This window comes from Sus scrofa, chromosome 3, assembly GCF_054392235.1.
Source record: "Sus scrofa isolate SSC_HxYL_T2T_F1_AM1 chromosome 3, Sscrofa_HxYL_maternal_Yorkshire_Landrace_v2.0, whole genome shotgun sequence".
Lineage (NCBI taxonomy): Eukaryota > Metazoa > Chordata > Mammalia > Artiodactyla > Suidae > Sus > Sus scrofa.
In genome coordinates, this window is record NC_139385.1 from 25,595,952 (window position 1) to 25,616,582 (window position 20,631).

A 20,631-nucleotide genomic window follows, 5' to 3' on the forward strand; every position below is an offset into this window, starting at 1 on the left:
TCTTTCCCAGTGTACAGAGGGAGATGATGGGATAGTAGCGGAGTGGTTTTGAGGGTTGGAAATGATGGTGCATGTTCCCATGTCTGATCAGTCTCTTTAGCACTACAGAACACAGTGCATGATTTGGATGCACCCCAACCTTGATATTCCCCAGCTTGTTCTCCCCTGTTGGATCTTCCTGCTCAAAGACTTTAGCGTGACCTTGACTGTTCCATCTCTGGCTCTCATAAGCCTCCTTCAACTTCCTCTGGGACTTACCACATTGACAAGGTCCTGAGATTCCCTGGCCATGACAGTAACCCAGCAGGAGTATTTGAGCCACTGCTATCTTCTCATGAGTTGTGCCAACTCAGCCTAAATTCAGCTAGAATGTCCACCCTTTGAGGAGTAATAATCCTGGAAAAAATAACTCATTGTGACTAGACAAACAGTAGCTGGCAGATGTGCTGTGGCTTTGAGCTCTTGCCTTCCCTTGCCCTTCTGTGGTGAGACCTTCCAGAAGGGCAGACCTCAAATGGGTTTACCTGCCCTAAGCCTAGTGAGCTCTACTAACCCCCTTGCCAAGCCAGTCCCTGTTTCTCCAGCTCTTGTCATAGTTCCCATTTAATTGGTCTGCACTTCTCTCTTGTTTTCAATTTGCATTTGTAGGACTGAAATCTTACCTTGAAATACTCTTTTTTTTTCCCATTGGGGCCACACCTGTAGCATATGGAAGTTTGCAGGCTAGGGGTTGAATCAGAGTTGCAGCTGCCAGCCTAGGCCACAGCCACACATCACAGTGGGATCTGAGCCTCATCTGTGACATACACCACATCTCACAGCAATGCTGAATCCTTAACCCACTGAGTGAGGCCAGGGAGTTGAACCTGCATCCTCATGGATACTAGTCAGGTTAGTAGCCTACTGAGCCACAAGGAGAGTTCCTTGCCTGGAAAGACTTTAGCATGACCTTGGCAGTTCATCTCACCCTTTCCTAGAAGTTCTGTGCAGAAGCAAGAGTCCATGCCTTCCCTTGCCAGTTTCTGCTCCAGCCCTGAAGTGGACAGAGCCCTGGGCCTGGGGCACAGTCATCCTTCTGCCAGTGTGTGTGTCACATCTGCCTGGAGATGTGTGCTGCCAAATGCAGCTTGTCAGTGTTGGCAGGATCAAATTTCTGTTCTCCACACTCCTTCCAACCACTGCGATTTGAGTTGTTGCTTCTGCACTACAGCATTAATCCTTCATTTGGTCATTTGTTCTAACCTAGCCCCAGGTTATTTTCTGTCCCCTGTGTTCCCTTGAAATCCAGCACACAAACTGAGTCAGGACATAGGCCACTTTCAGTCACCTCTATTGCAGGAAGTAGTGCTCCCCTAGACATCCTGGGTCAGGCAGGTTGTCCTCCAACGACTGCTGTTCAGATCAAATTCAGATGAGTTGAAACCAAATAAAATATTACCAGCCATTTTCAGAGAGGAGCGAGCTACCAGGTGGCTACTGCAAAGACCATTCATTTATGTGAGGTGCTCTGTCATTCTTCCCTTGCAGCCTTCTAATGGGTCACAGGTAGCTATGGCCATGACATAAGATTAAAAAAAATATCCTGCCAATAAGCTCTGGGACAAAGGATAAGCTGACAGCCTCTATTAGTATTGTTTGACTTATCACTTTGGTGTAGATTCCCTCATTAGAATTGCCCATGGGGCCCTGGGGCCCAGGGTGGAGAGGAACCTGGTTACTGCTTCACTGGGCACTACAGCTTGCCCATGGCCATTTGAAGTTCCATCCAGTGGATCCCAATCCTGTGATATTTTGTAGACTCTAAGAATCCATGTGTTTCAAGTATTGTTGGGGTACATATATCTGTGTGTCTATCTCTGTATCTATCTTTATTTATCTCTATAAATTAACTGTATATCTTCCTGTGTCTATCTCTATGTACAGCTGTTTCCATGCCTATATGTCTGTCTGTGTATATTCATTTAAAAGTGTTATTGAACACGGTGATTTTCTTGGTGATGTTCAATTTTTCTAAGTTCAAAATAGTCTAAAATCTCAGCGTCTCAAGTGGAGATCTCTCAAATCAATTGTACTGGAAAGAAGTTCTCATATATGACATGAATACAGAGATCTTCCTGTCCTCCTTGCCTATCATTATTCACATGCATTATAACATGTGCCATGTGCATTATCACCTACAGAGGGAGCCATGCTAGAAAAACTGGCATTGTGTTCCCTTATGTGGGGTTCTTTCTTCCATCCATACCCCAAACCATTCTCATGCCACAAGAACCAGCCAACCTTTTCCAGCTTTCCTTCAGTGCATCTATCGCTCTGCTTTCCCTGTGAAAAAAAAAATTGTTTTAACCCCCTTAATTCATTTACTTATAAGAAACCAAAAACTTATCTAAGCAACTACAAGCCACATGTCCCTCCTCTGAATTCTGGTTGTTCTTAATGAATTTAATATTAAAATGACAATCAAGGGTAACCCAAGTAGGATTTATTATTCTCTCCAAGAAGTTAACTTCATGAGAGTGTTTAATAAATACTTGCCTAGTAGCATGTGTCTATCTGTCATCTATCTACTATCAACCTTTCTATCTCTGCTTTTTACTTGCACCCAGGAGCATGTACCTCTGTGGTAACTCTACCTGTCTGTGTGAACTCACATGACAGTCACAGTGTACAGTCATTTTTCTGGATACTCAGAAGGGTAAGTCCAGGGCTCTGCCTTCCAGGAGCATATGATCAGAATGAGGTGAGAGCACATCAAGTATTCTCAGGCATGGTAGGTGATATTAGACATTCTATTCATTTCCCAGGGCTGAAAACAAACAAAAAAAAATGTACTGTATCATAATTCTAGAGCCAAAGTCTGAAGTGCCAGTGTTGGCAGGCCCACACTCTCTCCAAAGGCCCCAGGGGAGAGCCCTTACTTGGATCTTGAAGTTGCTGGTGGCTGTATGCACATGCCCACTTGTGACTGCCTCTACTCTCTGCCCAGTGTCAGCTTGCCCCACTCTTTCAGTCTGTGTGTCTCTTCTTTTATGTCTATCTGATCAAGACATGTGAGGACATTCAGGGCTCACTCAGAAAACCCAGGTTAAACTCCTTCTCTTGGGAACCTGAGATTTCTCACACCTTTTCCCATATCCGGTCATATTCACAGGTTTTGGGGATTAGGACATGGACACATCTTTGGGGGGGGATCTTTTGATAGAAAGCAGAAGTCATCAGTGAACAGCATTCCACTTTGTGAATCCCCCTTGTTGATGGTCAAATTATGTGGTTTGGTTTGAAAAATAACCATTCTCAATGTACTGCATTCCTTTTTAAAAAAAAAAAAAATGTTGTCTTTTTGTATTTTCTTTGGCCACAACTATGGCATGTGGAGGTTCCCAGGCTAGTGGTCTAATCTGAGCTGTAGCCACCAGCCTATGCCAGAACCAGCCACAGAAATGTGGGATCTGAGCTGTGTCTGAGACCTACACCACAGCTCATGCCAATGCCAGATCCTTACCTCACTGAGCTAGTTTCGGGATCAAACTCACAACCTCATGGTTCTTAGATTTGTTAACCACTGAGCCATGACAGGAACTCTTGTATTCCATTTTCAAAGCTGTGAGAGGCAGATTGTCCTTGCACTGAGCCAGAAATCCAGTTCCTCCTTGCTGTACTTGTTGGCTTCCTAATCATTCTGAGAATGATGCTGAGACTACTACTGATTTTTCTTCTATAAGAAAATCTTTAATGATCAGCAGTTTAAAGATAAGTCAACCTAACAAAAGTTTGTGCTCCTTCTACTGAATTTCCACCTTAAATCTTTTCATTTATATTCAGCATCCAGTAACCTCTCATTTTGCCAAGCTCTGGCTCTAATCTTTTGGCCTCCATCCTCACTAAGGTCACAGAAAAATCCACCTGTCCCCTCTGAGTCAGATAAGGACCATTGCTTGGGAATCCCCTGTAACTTCTTAGCAAACTTCCCCTCCTCTTTTCTTCTGTTGCCACCCTGTGGCATGTGGAGTTCCTGGGTCAGGAATCAGACTCAAGCCAAAGTTGTGAACTACTATAGCAATGCCAGATCCTTTAATTCACTGTGCTGAGCTGGGGATCAAATCTGTGTCCTGGCGATGGAGAGACTCATTGATCCCGATGCACCACAGCAGGAATTCCTCTTAACCTTCCTTAATTGTGAAAGCAGTTTATGTCCCTGACTCTCCTTTCCTCTGGCTCCTCCTCCTCCCAGCTTCCCACCCCACCGGGGGGCTCTCCAAGACTTTCTCTTTGGTTGACTCCCATGCCTTCCTTGCTCCCTTTTCCTTTTATGACTTCATTTCCTTTCATGATTTCCACTTCTCCCCTGAGTGGGTCATCCATCTCATCATCTCCAAACCTGGTATGGCTTCTGGAAGGGGTGTTTCCATGAGCTTGCTAGACAGCACAACCTTCATTTGTTTCCTCCTCTCCCTCCCCTCCCAAGGCCTCCTATTTCCATGCAGAGCATGACCATCCTGTGATTTAAAATTTCCAAGTAATCTGATTTACTCTCTTCTGTAACTTCCCACATTTAGTCAGACACCAAATTGTAATAATTCAACCAAGGGATAGCAGAAGCTCTTGTCTTCATTCCTACTATCAGCATCTTAATTCATGGCTTTTCTGACCTTAATGTGCAGTCAGATCACATGGGAAGTGTGTTAAAAGGCAGACTCTGATTCAGGAGAGAGGCCTAAGAACCTGCATTTCTAACAGCCCCTGATGGTGCAGATATCTTGATATGCAGTCAGGCCATTATACCTTCTCTTAGAGCCTCTGGCTTCCCAGATGATTCATTGACTATACCCCCTCTTCTAATCCACTTCATAGATTACTTTTTTTGAAGGCCAAGTCTGACTGTATTTCCTCTTCTGGTATCCCTGTCACCTATTGAATAACAGTGGAATCCCTTACATCAGCATTAGGCCAACCTTCCCCACATTCCATGGTTTGGATTTATATTCAATTCCATTTTGATTCTTTTTTTAAAAAAAGGTTTTTTTGAAGCATAGTTAATTTAAAAGCCTGTGCTAAATTCTGCTGTACAACAGAGTGATTCAGTTTTACATGTGCACACATCCATTCTCTTTCAGATTCTTTTCTCACAGATTATCATAGAATATTGGGTAGTGTTCTCTCTGCTATAGAGCTTGTCCCTATTGGCCAATCATTCCTTATACCTAAGTGTGCATAGGCCAATCACAAAACCGCAGTCCATCCCTCCCCACCCCCCACCCCCTTTGGTAGCCATAAGTTTGTTTTTGAAGTCTGTGTCTATTTCTGTTCTCCAAATAAGTTCATTTGTATCCCGTTTTTAGCTTGTACATGGAAGTGATATCATATGATGTTTATCTTTTACCAACTCACTATGATAGTCTCTAATTCCATCCATGTTGTTGCAAATGTTTCCTTCTTTTTTATGGCTGAATAAAATTCCATTGTATAAATTACCACATCTTCTGTACCCATTCCTCTGTTGATGGACATTTAGGTTGTTTCCATATTTTGGCTAATCAAAGGTGACACATGGGGATGGAAAGATATACCATGCTCTTGGATTGGAAGAATCAATATTGTCCAAAAGAGTATATTACCCAAGGCAATTTACAGATTCAGCACAATCCCCATCAAATTCCCAATGGTATCCTTCATAGAACTAGAAAAATAAAATTTTTAAATGTGTATGGAAACACAAAAGATTCCAGATAGCAAAGCAAACATGAGAAAGAAAAATGGAGCCAGAGGAATCAGGCTCCCTGACTTCAGACTTCACACAAAGTTAAAGTCACCAAAATAGTATGGTACTGGCACAAAAACAGAGGTATAGTTCATTGGAACAGGACAGGAAGCCCAGAAATGGAAGCCCATGCACCTATGTTCAAATAATCTACCAAAAAAATGGAGAAAACACAGTCTCTTCAATGGAAAGGTGCTGGGAAAACTGGACAGCTACATGTAAAAGAATTCAATTAGAATACTCTCTAACACCACGCACAAAAATAAACTCAAAATGAATTAAATCCTAATATAACACCAGATACCATAAAACCCTTAAAGGAAAACATTGGCCATACACTCTGACATACAACTGCAGCAGTATTTTCTTAGATCCACTTCCTAAAGTATGAAAATGAAAACAAACAAACAAAAATGGGACCTACTTTAATTTAAAAGGTTTTGCACAGCAAAGGAAATTATAAACAAAATGAAAGGACAGTCTTGATGCATAAAGTACTCTTTAACCTTACTCTCAGCACTTGCTGTTCCTTTACCAGCTGCAATTTTCATGACTTTTCATATGTTCTTATGCTGCTTGGAATGCCCTTTCTTCCATATCCTTGTGGGTCCATATTTTAGCCGTTTCTCAAGGACAAATTGCTTGAAACAACACTTCTCACTATGAATTCATCTTTTAGCACTTTACCAGATTCTCAGTTTTAGCACTGCTCACATTTTATCTTGTTTGTGTGTCTGTGCATATATAAAGGATTTCATATACTAGAGTGTGAAATGCTTGAAGGATGATGCCATGTTTCATTTGTCTTTGGTTACCCTAAAGTGCTTACTATGGAGTCTTTCCTGCAATTGCTCAATATATATGTTGATACATAAAATATATAAATATGGTGTTTTCTGCTTTCTCAAGTAATATGGATAATACAAAATTCAATCCATTAAAGAAATATAATCTGTCAGAAGTCAAAGTCCATCATGTCTCAATGGCCCAAAGATAACTGTGGTCAACAATTTGATGCATAGTCCTCTAACATTTTTCTGTAGACATCCTAACATTAACTTTATACAAAACTGGAATCATAACAGACTTTTGTGACCTGATTTATGTGTAAATCTATTTTTGAAATCTACAATATATCCTAAAAGATTCACTGATGTTACTGCACAAAAATCCATCCAGTTCAAGTGGCCCAACAGTATAGAAATTTGTTCGCTTTGAATTTCTGATTAGTTAAGCATGTCTGTATTCAGCACTTTTCTGCCCCTACATTATATTAGATATTTTGGATTTGTAAGAGTAACACACAAACACTGGCCCAGAAGACACAAGCTAGTCTTGTGCTTTTGGGCTAATTTTGGCTGCTGGACTAAAGTAGGCATAGTGATCATGAACTTTTTTTAAATGAAATAGGGTCAATTTACAATGTTGTCTTATTTTCAGGTATACAGCACAATGATTCAGTTATACATATGCATATATATTTATTATTTTTCAAATTATTTTCCCTTATATGTCATCTCAAAATATTGAGTAGAGCTTCCTCTGCTATATAGTAGGTCCTTGTTGGTGATCTACTTTATGAATACTAGTGTGTATATGTTAATCCCATAAGTGATTAACATATACACACTATATGTTAACATAATCACACTAAGTGATTTCTCCCCCTTCCTCTTTGGTAACCATAAGGTTATTTTCTATGCTTGTGGGTCTATTTGTTTTGTATATAAATTCATTTGTATCAGTTTTTTAGATTCCCCATATAAGCAATATCTTATGATATTTGTCTTTCTCGCTCTGATTTACTTCACTTCGTATGATAATCTCTGGTTCCATCCATGTTGTCACAATTGGCATTATTTCATTTTTTCTATGCCTGAGTAGTATTTATATATATATATATATATATATATATTATATATATATATAGTATAAACCACATACACACAATACCATATATTATGTATCCATTCCTCTGTCAATGCATTTAGGCTGCTTCTATGTCTTGGCTATTGCAAATAGGTCACATATTTTTGATGCCAGATTAAAATTATCATGTTTGATGACATGCCTGCTCAGATCACTAAATATTATTTTGAAATTTAAGCTTTTGCATCATTTAGACCCATAAAGAGCAGGTGACTCATTTTGAGTTCTAAACATGTACATTTTTAAATGTCTACCTAACACACACATATGTACATTCATTATTGTTTCATAAATGAATGTAAGTTTAGAATTAAAAACATGCAAAATCTTTAACAAAGACTTAACACATCCTCCTTGTATATTTAATGAAACTACAATTTAGGGAGAAATGTGGAGAAAAAATAAAACATTATATGATCTTTGTCGTAGAATGCTAATAAGTGTGAATGTAAAATACAACACATTTGTTGAAAAGAAAATGCCTCTCTAAGTTGTACTCAGTATTCCCCTCAGAATTTTGGTGAGAGACGTCTTCATAATGATGAGTGTTTGTTATCACTACCCTATTTATTATTTTAAAAAATCAGTTTGTGGAGTTCCCATCGTGGCGCAGTGGTTAACGAATCCGACTAGGAACCATGAGGTTGCGGGTTCGGTCCCTGCCCTTGCTCAGTGGGTTAACGATCCGGCGTTGCCGTGAGCTGTGGTGTAGGTTGCAGACTCGGCTCGGATCCCGCGTTGCTGTGGCTCTGGCGTAGGCTGGTGGCTACAGCTCCGATTCAACCCCTAGCCTGGGAACCTCCATATGCCGCAGGAGTGGCCCAAAGAAATAGCAAAAAGACAAAAAAAAAAAAAATCAGTTTGTGTTAGAATTCTGGAATATCATTTCCCTGGATAATAGGAGGGCAGGTGTGTGTTCAGGGGATCTAGGGTTCTTGGCAAAGCTGGTTGTGTCTTGTGAAGAAATATTTAAAAGTAGGATGCACACAAGAAGTGGAGAAAACTTTGAAGCTGTATGAGATTTATGGAGTCTGAGTTAGTGACATTATATATAAATTATTTAATAATAATGCATAATATATAAATTATATATTCTGTGGCATCCAAGGCCACAAAATTCATAAGCCTGGATCTTTTGACTCTGTCCAGTATTCTCTCTCCTTTCATGCTGTATCTCTTCTCAGGAGGCAAGTCAACTCTTTCTCACTTGACATCTTCTCTCTCAGAGATATCAGCTGCACTCCAGTCTTCAAGTGTCAGTAGATGCAGTTCTCGGGACTGTAGCTCTTCCTTGGAGCCCTTGATTTCCATGCTGGCACTCTGTCAGACAGTCTCACAAAGAATATCAGTCAAGCATCTCTCCTGTACCATTTGCACCTAGGAATCCATTCCCTTTTCTCCAAAATATGCCTTTCATCCTATTTTTCCTATATTAATCATTTGCATCACAGTCATCCTGGGAGCTCAGACATGAACCATGTTGAATGTGTATTTCCTTTCTACCCTTACTCCTCACGTGCAGTCTCTAAATCCAGGTGGATGTTCCTGGACTGTCTCATCAGTTTCTTCTATCCTGTCCCAACTCCCATCTCCTTGAGACAGGCCTCTCCCCCTCCCCCTTGCACAGTCCCCATGGCTGCTAATTTGGCTCCTTGCTTTCAGTTGGCATTTAATCTATTCTACAATGAGGCCAAAGTCATCTACAGTTTTCCTCTCCATAACTTTCAGTTCCACCTTCCTTTCCTCTGTTTGCAGTAGTGACATCAGCCTGCTCAAGGGTCCTTGGATGTGCTTCTGTTCTCCTGCCTCCAGATTCCTGCAGAGAACCTGCACACTTCCTGAAAATGTGCTAGCCTGGCTTGGGCTGCAGCAATCCTATAAACAAGGCACCAGCCTGCCTGTCTGCCTGCTTACCTCCTCCAATGCAGTTCATCTTTTTATTCCTCATGCCCCACTAGTGTATTATTCTCATGGTTGTGATAACATTTGCTGTTCTTGTTTACATGAGAATAAATTATGCAGATATCAAAGTTTTCCTTTAGATTTTGAGCTTCTCCTCAGGAGCCACCCATTCTTTATTTCTTGGCACATATTGTTAAATGTGGATAAGCTGCTCACTGAATTGCATGATGCCTTAGATCTCTAGAAGGGCAGAGATTTTTATGCTGTATTTTATCCACTGATAGACTCCAAGGGCCTAAAGCAGTCTTGGCCATAGTACTCTCATTAAGCATTTGTTGTTTAGTGAGTTTCTTCTTACTGTTCCTTTTTTGGGGAAAAGAAATCTGAGGTTTAGCAGTTTTCAGTGTATTTCAATAATGGTAAAATAGTTAACATGGCAATAAACAATAAGAAGTTCTTGATGAATATGATACAGCACATAATAGATTTCTCCCAGGTCTGACTCAGTGTTTCACTTGCTGAAAGTATTGTCTGTATGCAGACAGTGGTTGCACTGGTGACCCTAACACTTTGAGAGGCATGATTCTATTAGATCACATCCAACAAATTAGGGCTCCTCTTCCCAACTAGTTCTAATGGCCAGGACTTTTGAAGGAGTCATTTTTGCTTGCTCACCCACTGCCAGCTCTCCTGGGTGCTTTTCATATTCACAGGAAAGATTTCCATCACAGGGATTTAGGGTGATATTTCTGCCATCATGGCCCAGGGTCACTAGATCAGAGTCACCTGGAGTAGTTGTGAAACATGTATTCCTGGGGTTGAAACCAGACCAGCTGAATTAGATTTGGGCATGGGGTTAGGGTTAGGGTTAGGGTAGCATCTGCATTTTAAATAAAAATGTTCAAGCCCAGTAATTGGAGAGGCAGACATGATATTTTGATTGAGAGAAAGGCTGAGTGAGAAATGAGATAAACATTTTCTATTTTTTTAAAAGTAGATTGCTAGCCTAGATTGGCCAGGGGTACATTATTTTAGGCTGTTCCCTCTGGTATGTTGAGTCATTCAGTTTAGGTGTTTCTCAGACTTTGAGGAAGGGGGAATGCTCTTTTCCCCTGGAATTAGAACACAACTGAGGAAGGATGGAGATCTCAGGTGTAGAATTAAGGTGGGACTATTTCCAACAAGTGCTCCCTTCTGTATTTAAATATATACTTATTTAAAAATAGGGCTAAAGTGTTCACAAGGTGGCATAAAAACAGAAATTATCTCAATACAGGCCGTCCTCAACATTTTTCCTTGTTTCTTGTGTTACCATGAAAGTGTATCATAAGCAGACCACATTTTTGCATGTGTATAATGCTATATTTAGGAGTTCCCTTTCTAAGTAAGTACATCACATATATTACTGATATAAACAACAAGGTGTCAAGAAAGAAAGGACAAAGTAGTCTACAACTGTTGCATGTGTGGATAGTAGTTTAATTATGATGAAGGTTCTTGGAAAAGGACATAGATTAATCTGCTTATCAAAGAAAGTGCATCCTATACTATTCTAGACATGAGTACATTTAAAAAACATATGCAATACAATTAATACTTTACACAGTATTATATTCGTTTCAAGAGAATGAAGTGACATACTTCACTTAGTATGATAATCTCTAGATCCATGCAAGTTGCTGCAAATGGTATTATTTCATTCTTTTTTATGGATGTTTAGTACTACATTGTATTTATGTACCACTCTTCTTTATCTGTTCCTCTGACAGTGGGTGTTTAGGTAGATTCCATGCCTTGGCTGTTGTGAATTGTGGTACAGTAAATATTGGGGTGAATGTATCTTTTTGAATTATGGTTTTCTCCAGCTATATGCCAAGAGCAGGGTTGCTGGCTATTCTATTATTATTATTATTATTGGCACTTCACTCATTTATTTAAATAGCAAACTGTTCTGAGGATCTTCTTTCTTCCAGATGCATCTCTGGATCTTAGGGAGCAAATGAAACCCAGCAGATGAATCATCTGGGTCCCTGGCAGCAGAGATGAGAGGTGGCCTGGCCCTTTCTTTCTGAACCTTTCTTTACCTACCACTGGTGGCAAAGGCTGCTGATGTTCAAAGTCTGATTACAGAAACTATGGAAAATCTTCGATCTCAAGAACTTTAGACTCTTCGAATCAGGGTCTAAGCATCAGAGATTAGAGTTCCCATCATGGCTCAGTGGTAACAAACTCTACTAGCATCCATGAGGATGCAGGTTTGATCCCTGGCCTTGCTTAGTGGGTTAAGGGTCCAGCCTTGTGGTGCAGGTCCCAGATTTGGCTCGGATATTGCATTGCTGTGGCTGTGGCATAGGCCAGGAGCTGTAGATCCAATTAGACCCCTAGCCTGGAACTTCCATATGCCTCAAGTACAGCCCTAAAAAAAATCAGAGATTACTTAGATCTTAAGTTGATCATCACCGAATATGATACCCCTATGGGATCTCTGAATTCATTTAAGGAATCTTAGAATGTTAAATCTCAGAGTCAAAGAAGCTTAGATCAACAGTGTTGGGCTATAAGGCATCTCAGAGGTCATGGGTTCCTGTCTGTAGACCCAGGCAGAAGTTGTACCTGCAGCACCCCAGAAAGGCAAACACCCAGCACCCCCCCAAGAACAGGGAGCTCACTTCCCTCAGAGGCATCCTGTGTCCTTACTTAGGACAGAGCTGATCATTGACAAAGTCTTTCCACCTCAAGGCAGTGCATCTCTTTGGCTAGCTTTCCTGGTTTTCATGTACTTCTCTTGCCTCATCTGTGTATTGCTTTTAAGGATAAGTCTGAGACACACAAGGAAAGTGCCAGGTCCCATGCCTCACCCCTTAGCTGGGCCCTCAGGTGGTAATTAGCCAGTCAGCTAAAGGTCGGTCAGGCTGGGGGATTGAAGGAGAGGTCTGCCTTGGTTCCCAGCAGGTCCTTATGTCAAAATCCTACAGAGATCTCCTTTCTTGCAAACTCTTCTGTCTCAGCTCTCTGAGGCCTAGCAGAAATTTTGGAGGCTGCTGAGTCATGACTCAGTGACTGCCCTGAGGGGGAAGGGTAAACTGAGGCTCATCTGGTAGATAAACTCAGAATCCTTGAAGGTCAGAGTAGAAAGGGCCAGTACCCTCCATTTATACACAGGGAAGCTGAGGCCCAGGGAGGGGGCTGGGCCTGGAGACCCTTTGCCACTTCATGGGACTGCTCCTACAGCTCAGACTGGGTCTGAGGCCTTTTCTGTGTCATCACCCTGGGTTGTCACTGCATGTCATTGGAGATTTGGCATGGGCATAGGTTTCATCTCAGCATCCCTAGTAACCAGAAGAGGTGAGCATGGCCAGTGAGGGAGTGATGGGAAGTGGCTGCCTGAGTCTGCTGGACTCCCAGCACAGCTTCCCCACAGCTCCCTGAAGGAAAAAAGGCAATGGCTTCTTTAAATGTCCCAAGATCAGCAAAAAAATTCTAAGGGCCTTTGCCACAGTATTCTTAGCTCTGAGCCCAGCCCAGGCCCTGATGACTGCAGCCCTTCCCCCACACTTCCAGGCTGCACTTTCTGGAACAAGCACTCTTTGTGGAGGGAGGAAAGAGTCTAAAATGCAAAGAAACTCTCCAGCACTTCAGGATTCCTCCAGCACCCTAGCTCCCAGCAAGAGTGCTTCCTGACCAACCCCCACCACCTCCAGGTCCCAGCCCCCACAGAGGCTCAGCTGGAAATCCTCTAGGTCCCAAGAGGTAGAAACAGCAGGAAATAGAAAACCTATGGAGTCCAGCCACATCCACACTGTGCAGAGAGGAAAATTGAGGCCCAGGGAGGGGCAGGAACTTGCCCAAGGCTACACAGCAAATCAGCCACCTTCTAACTGACCCAGCCAGGTAAGCAAGCCCAGTTCTGCCGGGTATCCTTTTTACCCCTAATGACAAGATTCAGGGGCTCCTCCCCTGTAGAATCCTAGGACCAAAATTGTCCAGTTACATGCCCAGCACATTCATATTATTGTATTTAATACTTTCAGGTTAAGTAAGCATGTCTCCATTTTAAACAGGAGGAAACTGAGGTTCAGGGAGGCTAAGTGGCATGTTTGATGTATAGCCCAGGATGTGGCCAATCTTAGAAATGTTCCATGTGCACTTGAGAAGAATGTGTATTCTGTTGCTTTTGGATGGAATGTCCTATAAATATCTGTTAAGTCCATCTGGTCTAATACTTCATTCAGGGCCTGTGTTTCCTTGTTGATTTTCTGTCTGGATGATCTGTCCATTGCTATAAGTAGGGTGTTAACATCCCCCACTATGATTGTGTTATTGTCCATTTGACCTTTTAAATTTGTTAGCAGTTGCCTTATGTATTGTGGAGAACCTATGTTTAATGTGTAGATATTTAAAATTTTTATATCTTCTTCTTGGATTGATCCTTTGATCATTATGTAGTGACCTACCTTGTCCCTTAAAATATTCTCCATTTTAAAGTCTATTTTGTCTGACATGAGTATTGCTATTCCAGCTTCCTTTTGATTCCTGTTCACATGGAATATTTTCTTCCATCCTCTCACTTTCAATTTGTATGTGTCCCTAGAAGTGAAGTGGGTCTCTTGAAGACAGCATATAGATGGTTCTTGTTTTTGTATCCATTCAGCCAGCCTATGTCTTTTGGTTGGGGCATTTAGTCCATTACCATTTAAGGTAATTATTGATATATATGTTTTTATTGCCATTTTATTAATAACTTCGGATTTTTTTTGCTGCTCTTTTTTCTTCCCTTCTCTTTTTCTCTACTCTTCTGGTTTGATGACTGTCTTTAGTGTTGTATTGGAGTTGATTTTTCTTATCTGTTTATGTGTCATTGTAGGTTTTTGTTTGCAGTTACTCTGAAATTTTGATATGAGTCTCTGTGTGTGTGTATATATATATATATATATATATGAGATTGTTTTAAATTGTTGGTCTCTCAACTGCAAGATCTTCTCCATCATTCTGCATTTGCACCCTCCTCTTCTCAGGATTTCTGATTTGGGTGGCATAATTATTCTTGGATGATTTCATATCTTACTGTATGTATACTTTTACTGGTGAGCCTTGTCATTTGTGGTATTTTCATTTCCTGTTGCTGTCTTTTCTTTTCTGCCTAGAGAAGCTCCTTTAGTATTTGTCATAAAGATGATTTAATGTTGCTGAATTCTCTTAGCTTTTGCTTATCTGTAAAGCTCTTGATTTCTCTTTCAAATCTGAATGAGCACCTTGCTGGGTAATGTAATCATTGTTGGAGGTGTTTTTCCCTTTCATCTTGTTAAGTATATCGTTCTACTTCCTTCTGGCCTGCAGAGTTTCTGCTGAAAAATCTGCTGATAACCTTAGAGTTCCCCTGTATATTATTTGCTTCTTTTCCCTAGTTGCTTTCAATAATTTCTCTTTGTCTTTAATTTTGGTCAGTGTGATTATTATGTGTCTTGGAGTATTCCTCCTTGGGTTTATTTTTATGGTACTTGTTGTGATTCCAGGAGTTGAGTGAGTGGTTCCTTTCCCATGTTAGGTGAATTTTCAGCTATTACCTCTTTGAATTTTTTTTGTCTTTTTACCTTTTTCTAGGGCCCCTCCCATGGCATATGGAGTTCCCAGGATAGGGGTCTAATCAGAACTGTAGCCACCAGTCTACACCAGAGCCACAGCAACACAGGATCCAAGCCACATCTGCAACCTACACCACAGTTCCCATCAATGCCAGATCGTTAACCCACTGAGCAAGGCCAGGGATCGAACCCACAACCTCATGGTTCCCAGTCGGATTCATGAACCACTGTGCCATGATGGGAACTCCTCTCTTTGAATATTTTTGGTCCCTTTCTCTCACTCTTCTACTTCTGGCACCCCTATAAGATGGATGTTGGTGAGTTTAATGTTATCCCAGAATCCTCTGATACTCCCTTCATTTCTTTTCAATCTTTTTTCTCTTTTCTGTTGCACATCCATGATTTCCACTTCTCTGTCCTCCACCTCACTTATTTATTCTTCTGCCTTGTGTACTCTGCTGTTGGCTGTTTCTAATGAATTTTTTATTTCAGTTACTTTATTTTGCCTCTCTTCTTCTTAAGTTTTTTATCTGTATCTCTTTGCTCAGTGTTTCTGGTAAATTATCCATCTTTGCCTCCAGTTTATTTCCAATGTCTTGCATCATCTTCAGCTTCAACAGTCTAAAGACTTTTTCCTGGAGGCTGAGAATCTCCTGATCACTTAGCTTTTTTATGCATTTTTTTTCTTTCTCCCTTGAGTTATGATTCTCTGTCTTTTCATTTTTATAGGTTTTTGGTATGGAGACCTTTTTACAGATAATACAGTTATAGCCTCTCTTATTTCTAGTGTCTGCCCCCTCGTGGCTGAGGTTGGTATGGGGGCTTGCTGTAGGCTGATGCCTGCCCACTGGTAGGTGGAACTGATTCCTATCCCTGTGGTGGGTGGGCTTTGACTCTGGATGGGATTAGAGGTGGCTGTGTGCCTGGGGGGTCTTTAGGTAGCCTGTTTACTGATGGACAGGGTTGTGATCCCACCTGGACTGTTGTTTGGCCCAGGGCTTCTCAGTGCTGATGGTGGGGCCAGATTTTCCCAAAATGGCCACCTCCAGAGAAAGGCACACTGCTGAATATTCACAAGAGCTTTGCTTCCAGTGTCCTTCCTTCACAATAAGCCACATTCACACCTGATTTCCCAGGAGGTCCTCCAAGAAGTGAAGTCAGGTTTGACCAGACTCCTATGGAGACTTTGCTTTGCCCTGGGACACAGTGCACCTGAATGTCTGTGTGTGCCACTTAAGATTGGGGTGTTCACTTCCCCCAGTCCTGTGGAGCTCCTGTGCATAAGCCCCACTGGCCTTCAATGCCAGATGCTCCAGGGGCTCTTTCTCCCAATGCCAGACCCCCACACATTGGGGTTTGATGTGAAGCTCAGATCTCTCACTCTTATAAGGGAGTCTCTGTGATACAGTTACTTTTCAGTCTGTGGGGCTTCCCACCCAGGAGGTGTGTGGTTGCTTATATCACATAATCACCCCTCCTACCTCTTGATGTTGCCTCCTCTTTGTCTTCTGGATTAAGATATTGTTTCAAAAGTTTCTGGTCCAGGAGTTCCCATCATGGCTCAGTGGTTAACAAATCCAACTGGGAACCATGAGGTTGTGGGTTCGATCCCTGCCCTTGATCATTGGGTTAACAATCCGGCATTGCCATGAGCTATGGTGTAGATTGCAGACAAAGCTTGGATCCCCCATTGCTGTGGCTGTGGTGTAGGCTGGCAGCTACAGCTCCGATTAGATCCCTAGCCTGGGAACCTCCATATGCCATTGGAGCAGCCCAAGAAATGGCAAAAAGACAAAAAAAAAAAAAAAAAAAAAAAGAAAGTTTTTGGTCCATTTAGTTGAAGATGGCTCAGCATTTGGTTGTAAATTTTATTGTTTTTAGGAAAGAAGTTGTACTCCTGTCTATTCAGTTATTTTTTAAACTAGTTTGCCTGAAGTTCTTTTTATCTTATATAAAAGAGTGAGTATGGTAAAATAGAACTTACTACTTGCTTTAAAGCAAGTGATTAAAGAAATTCAGCATTTCTGTTCTATAAAAATGACATGCTAAGAAACAGCTGTGGAAAGTGCCAGGGGCTGTGGTAGGTACTCCACATTCATTAACTTCTTCAATCCTTAGAACACTTTGTGATGGTTTCACTATCATCCCTCTTCTACAAATGAGCCATAGAGATGAAAAGATTCAGCCCTGGGATTCAATCCCAGGTAGTTTGGCTTTAGACTCTTTGTCCTCCTCACTGCACTATACTGTGTCTCACTTGGGCAGGAAAAATGATAATAATGGAGCAGGCTCATGCTAGTAACTTGTAAATTGGAGGCAGAGTCTGGAAAACATGAAACTTAGATCAATTTTAGTTACTGGGAATGTTGTTGATAACATATTTCCCATGCAAGCTTTTGGTGGTGGATGACACATGCTTCTGATATATTATGTAAGGTTACTCAGTTACATTGAGTTTATTTTCAGGTGTCTTCAAAAAAAAATCTTAGCAACAGCAACCCAGGGATGACATAGGATGACTTCTCAATTATCTTTGTGATAGAATATCATGAGGCAAGTAAAAAAATTCTTTGGGAGTTCCTGTCATGGCTCAGTGGTTAATGAATCCAACTAGGAACCCTGAGGTCATGGTACCATGCCAGATCCCCAATGCCTAGAAAATTTTTCCCTTCACCAAAAAGATGCTTCTCTCATCCAAGCCCCATTCCACTGCCAACTTGAATGTAACAAAAGCAAACTTTCTCTTCAGAAAATGTGCTATCTGCTCCATATGGTAGTATAAATGTCTTATTTTAAAATTTATTCATCAATTAACTTATTCTGAGCCACATCTACAACCTACACCACAGTTCATGGCAACACTGGATCCTTAGCCCACTGAATATGTCCAGGGATCAAACCCACAACTTCAGGTTCCTAGTTGGATTCCTTTCTGCTGCACCACAACAGGAACTCCCTTTTTATCTTTTTTTTTACTCCAATCTAATCTTAAATTGTTAAGATGATCTGACTCATAGCTAGTTACAGGCAGAGCCATTTCAAACCAGAGTCTGCCTAACTCTAAACCTAGCCTTCTTAATGTTCTGAACGCAAGCAAATGTAGAAATTAAAGACCATTCAAAGGAAAACTGACAAAATTCTTTTTGTGGGGAAGTGGCAGGGCCATGTAAGATAGGTAGGATGGTTGATTGGACCAATTTTTCTGGAGGTCAGTTTGGCAAATATGCATTAAAAAAATTAAACATGTACCTTTTGAGCCAATAGTTAATCTCCTAGGTATCTAAACTAAGGAAATAATTTTCAAACTCTGCACAGGTACACACATATTAGGTTTATAGCATTATATACAAAAATAAGCAAGTGAGAAAATAAAAATAATGTAAACATCTCCCAGTAAGGGGTTCGTTAATTAAATGGCTAAAGAGACATACAAGGCAAGAGTGTTCAGCCACTTTAATGATGAAAATATATTGTATAGTAAAAAGATACCATATGATTGATGAGCATTCCTAGTGTGTCTATCATGTAAAATCAAATATATTGTATTTATATGTGCAAATAAACATGGTCAACATATGGAAAGGTGTTCACTGTTTTGTTTTTGTTTTTTTTCCTGGCTCAATAGAATTTGCTTATTTTAAAAAAGAGATATGGGCAATTCCCATTTTGGCTTTTGCTCAGTGGGTTAAGAACCTGAAAGAATCCACAAGGATGCTGGTTCAATCTCTGGCCATAATCAGTGGGTTAAGAATGCAGCATTGCTTTAGGGTGTATTGAAGATCAAAGATGTGTCTCAGAACCAGCGTTGTCATGGCTGTGGCACAGGCCAACACCTGCAGCTCTGATTTGACCCCTAGCCCAGGCACTTCCATATGCTGGTGTGGCTGTGAAGAAAAAAATAAAAGAGAGAGAGATTATCTAATTGTGTGTTTACTGGCAATCTTTAGAGCTTGTCTCAGTTATTTTTATTTATTCGGTCATATCAGTAGTTAAGCTTTTATTGAAGTTTTATCATTTATAAGGTCTTTCCTAACTCTTGAGGACAAATGAGAATATTTAACTAGCACCCTCCAGCTGTGCCAGCTACTGAAGGCAGAGTGGAAAGAAGAGGGGGCTTAGGGGTATTGCACTCCTGGCACACTCCAGCTCATGTGCATCTCATTTCCTAAGATATTTTCCCCTTTACACCACACTGATTCTTTCATTTTTTCCTCAGATCTCTCTGATGCAACATGTGCATGCCTAGCACAGTCAAGGTGTGGTGTAGTGGAAAACATGCCCGTCAACATCCTGTCTGGGAATCTTATCAGTGGTTACCTTTCTCTACTAATGTACAGTGCTCTCCCTCCCACTCTTGCTCTCTGTCTGTGTGTCTGTCTGTCTCTCTCTCTCCCATGCTCTCTCTCTCTCTGCCTTCTCTCTCTCCCTCACTTCCTGGCTGCTTCCTCCCTTTTCCCTCCCACCCACAGGTGTCTGTTTCTTATGCAGAACAGTTTCAACCTCTTTTATAGGCTTCTTCCCACTCATGCTTTCAAGTGGATCTCCCATTATCAAACCAACACGTGGCTAGTAGGCTTTTTTCTACAGGAAAAAAAAATCTTACATCATCTGCCCTTAGAGTGTTAGTGAAGTTTAACAACCATCACCTCCAAAGGAAGCTGCCTGAATGGTTTCCACTGGTTCCACCCAACCAAGGCTGATCGCATATTCAAAAACATTTTGTAAAATGTGAACCTATGTAAGAATAGAAGTATCATCGTCATTACCCCTGTAGCCTTAATGACTGATGTTACATGTTAATTATGTGTTACTATCTCATCCAACAATCACAAGAATCCCTTTACATTCACAGCCACCAGAGCTGAGGTGTGCAGAAGCATAGTGGAAAGGTTCCAAATGTTCTGTGCTGAGAAAATTTACACCCTGATGGCAGGAATGTGGTATTTTGCATCCAAGGCTGTCATGGCTGGAGAAATGAGAGTTGGCTGGAGCAGGCCAGATTGTCAACCTGATCAGGAACTTGGCTCAGGTAAATATGCCTTTGCTTCTGATGGCTTTGTGGTGAGTGACTTTTGCTGGGGACGCTATGGTTTGTGAGGTCCTGAGGTTGTAGGCTGCTTTACACAGGCAACTACATGCTGTGAGCTCCCACACTGCCAGGGCAGACCTCCCCCTCTGTTCCTTTCAGAGGTCCAGTAATACAGCAAAATTTAAGATATAAAATATTTGAGTATCTGTCATATCAAAAAGATGAGTCATCCTAGCCCATCACATATATCAGATGTGTTTGTGAGATTTTACCTATGTGTATGAAACAGTATTGATATACATATTCAATTTAGGGCTTACTATTTCAGGATATATCTTAAGAATATTTTTAGGTTTGATTTGAACTTTTTTGGTTTGTATATACCAAAATGCTCCTAGAGTTCTGTTTTGCGCAAGTGTGAGTACCATTGG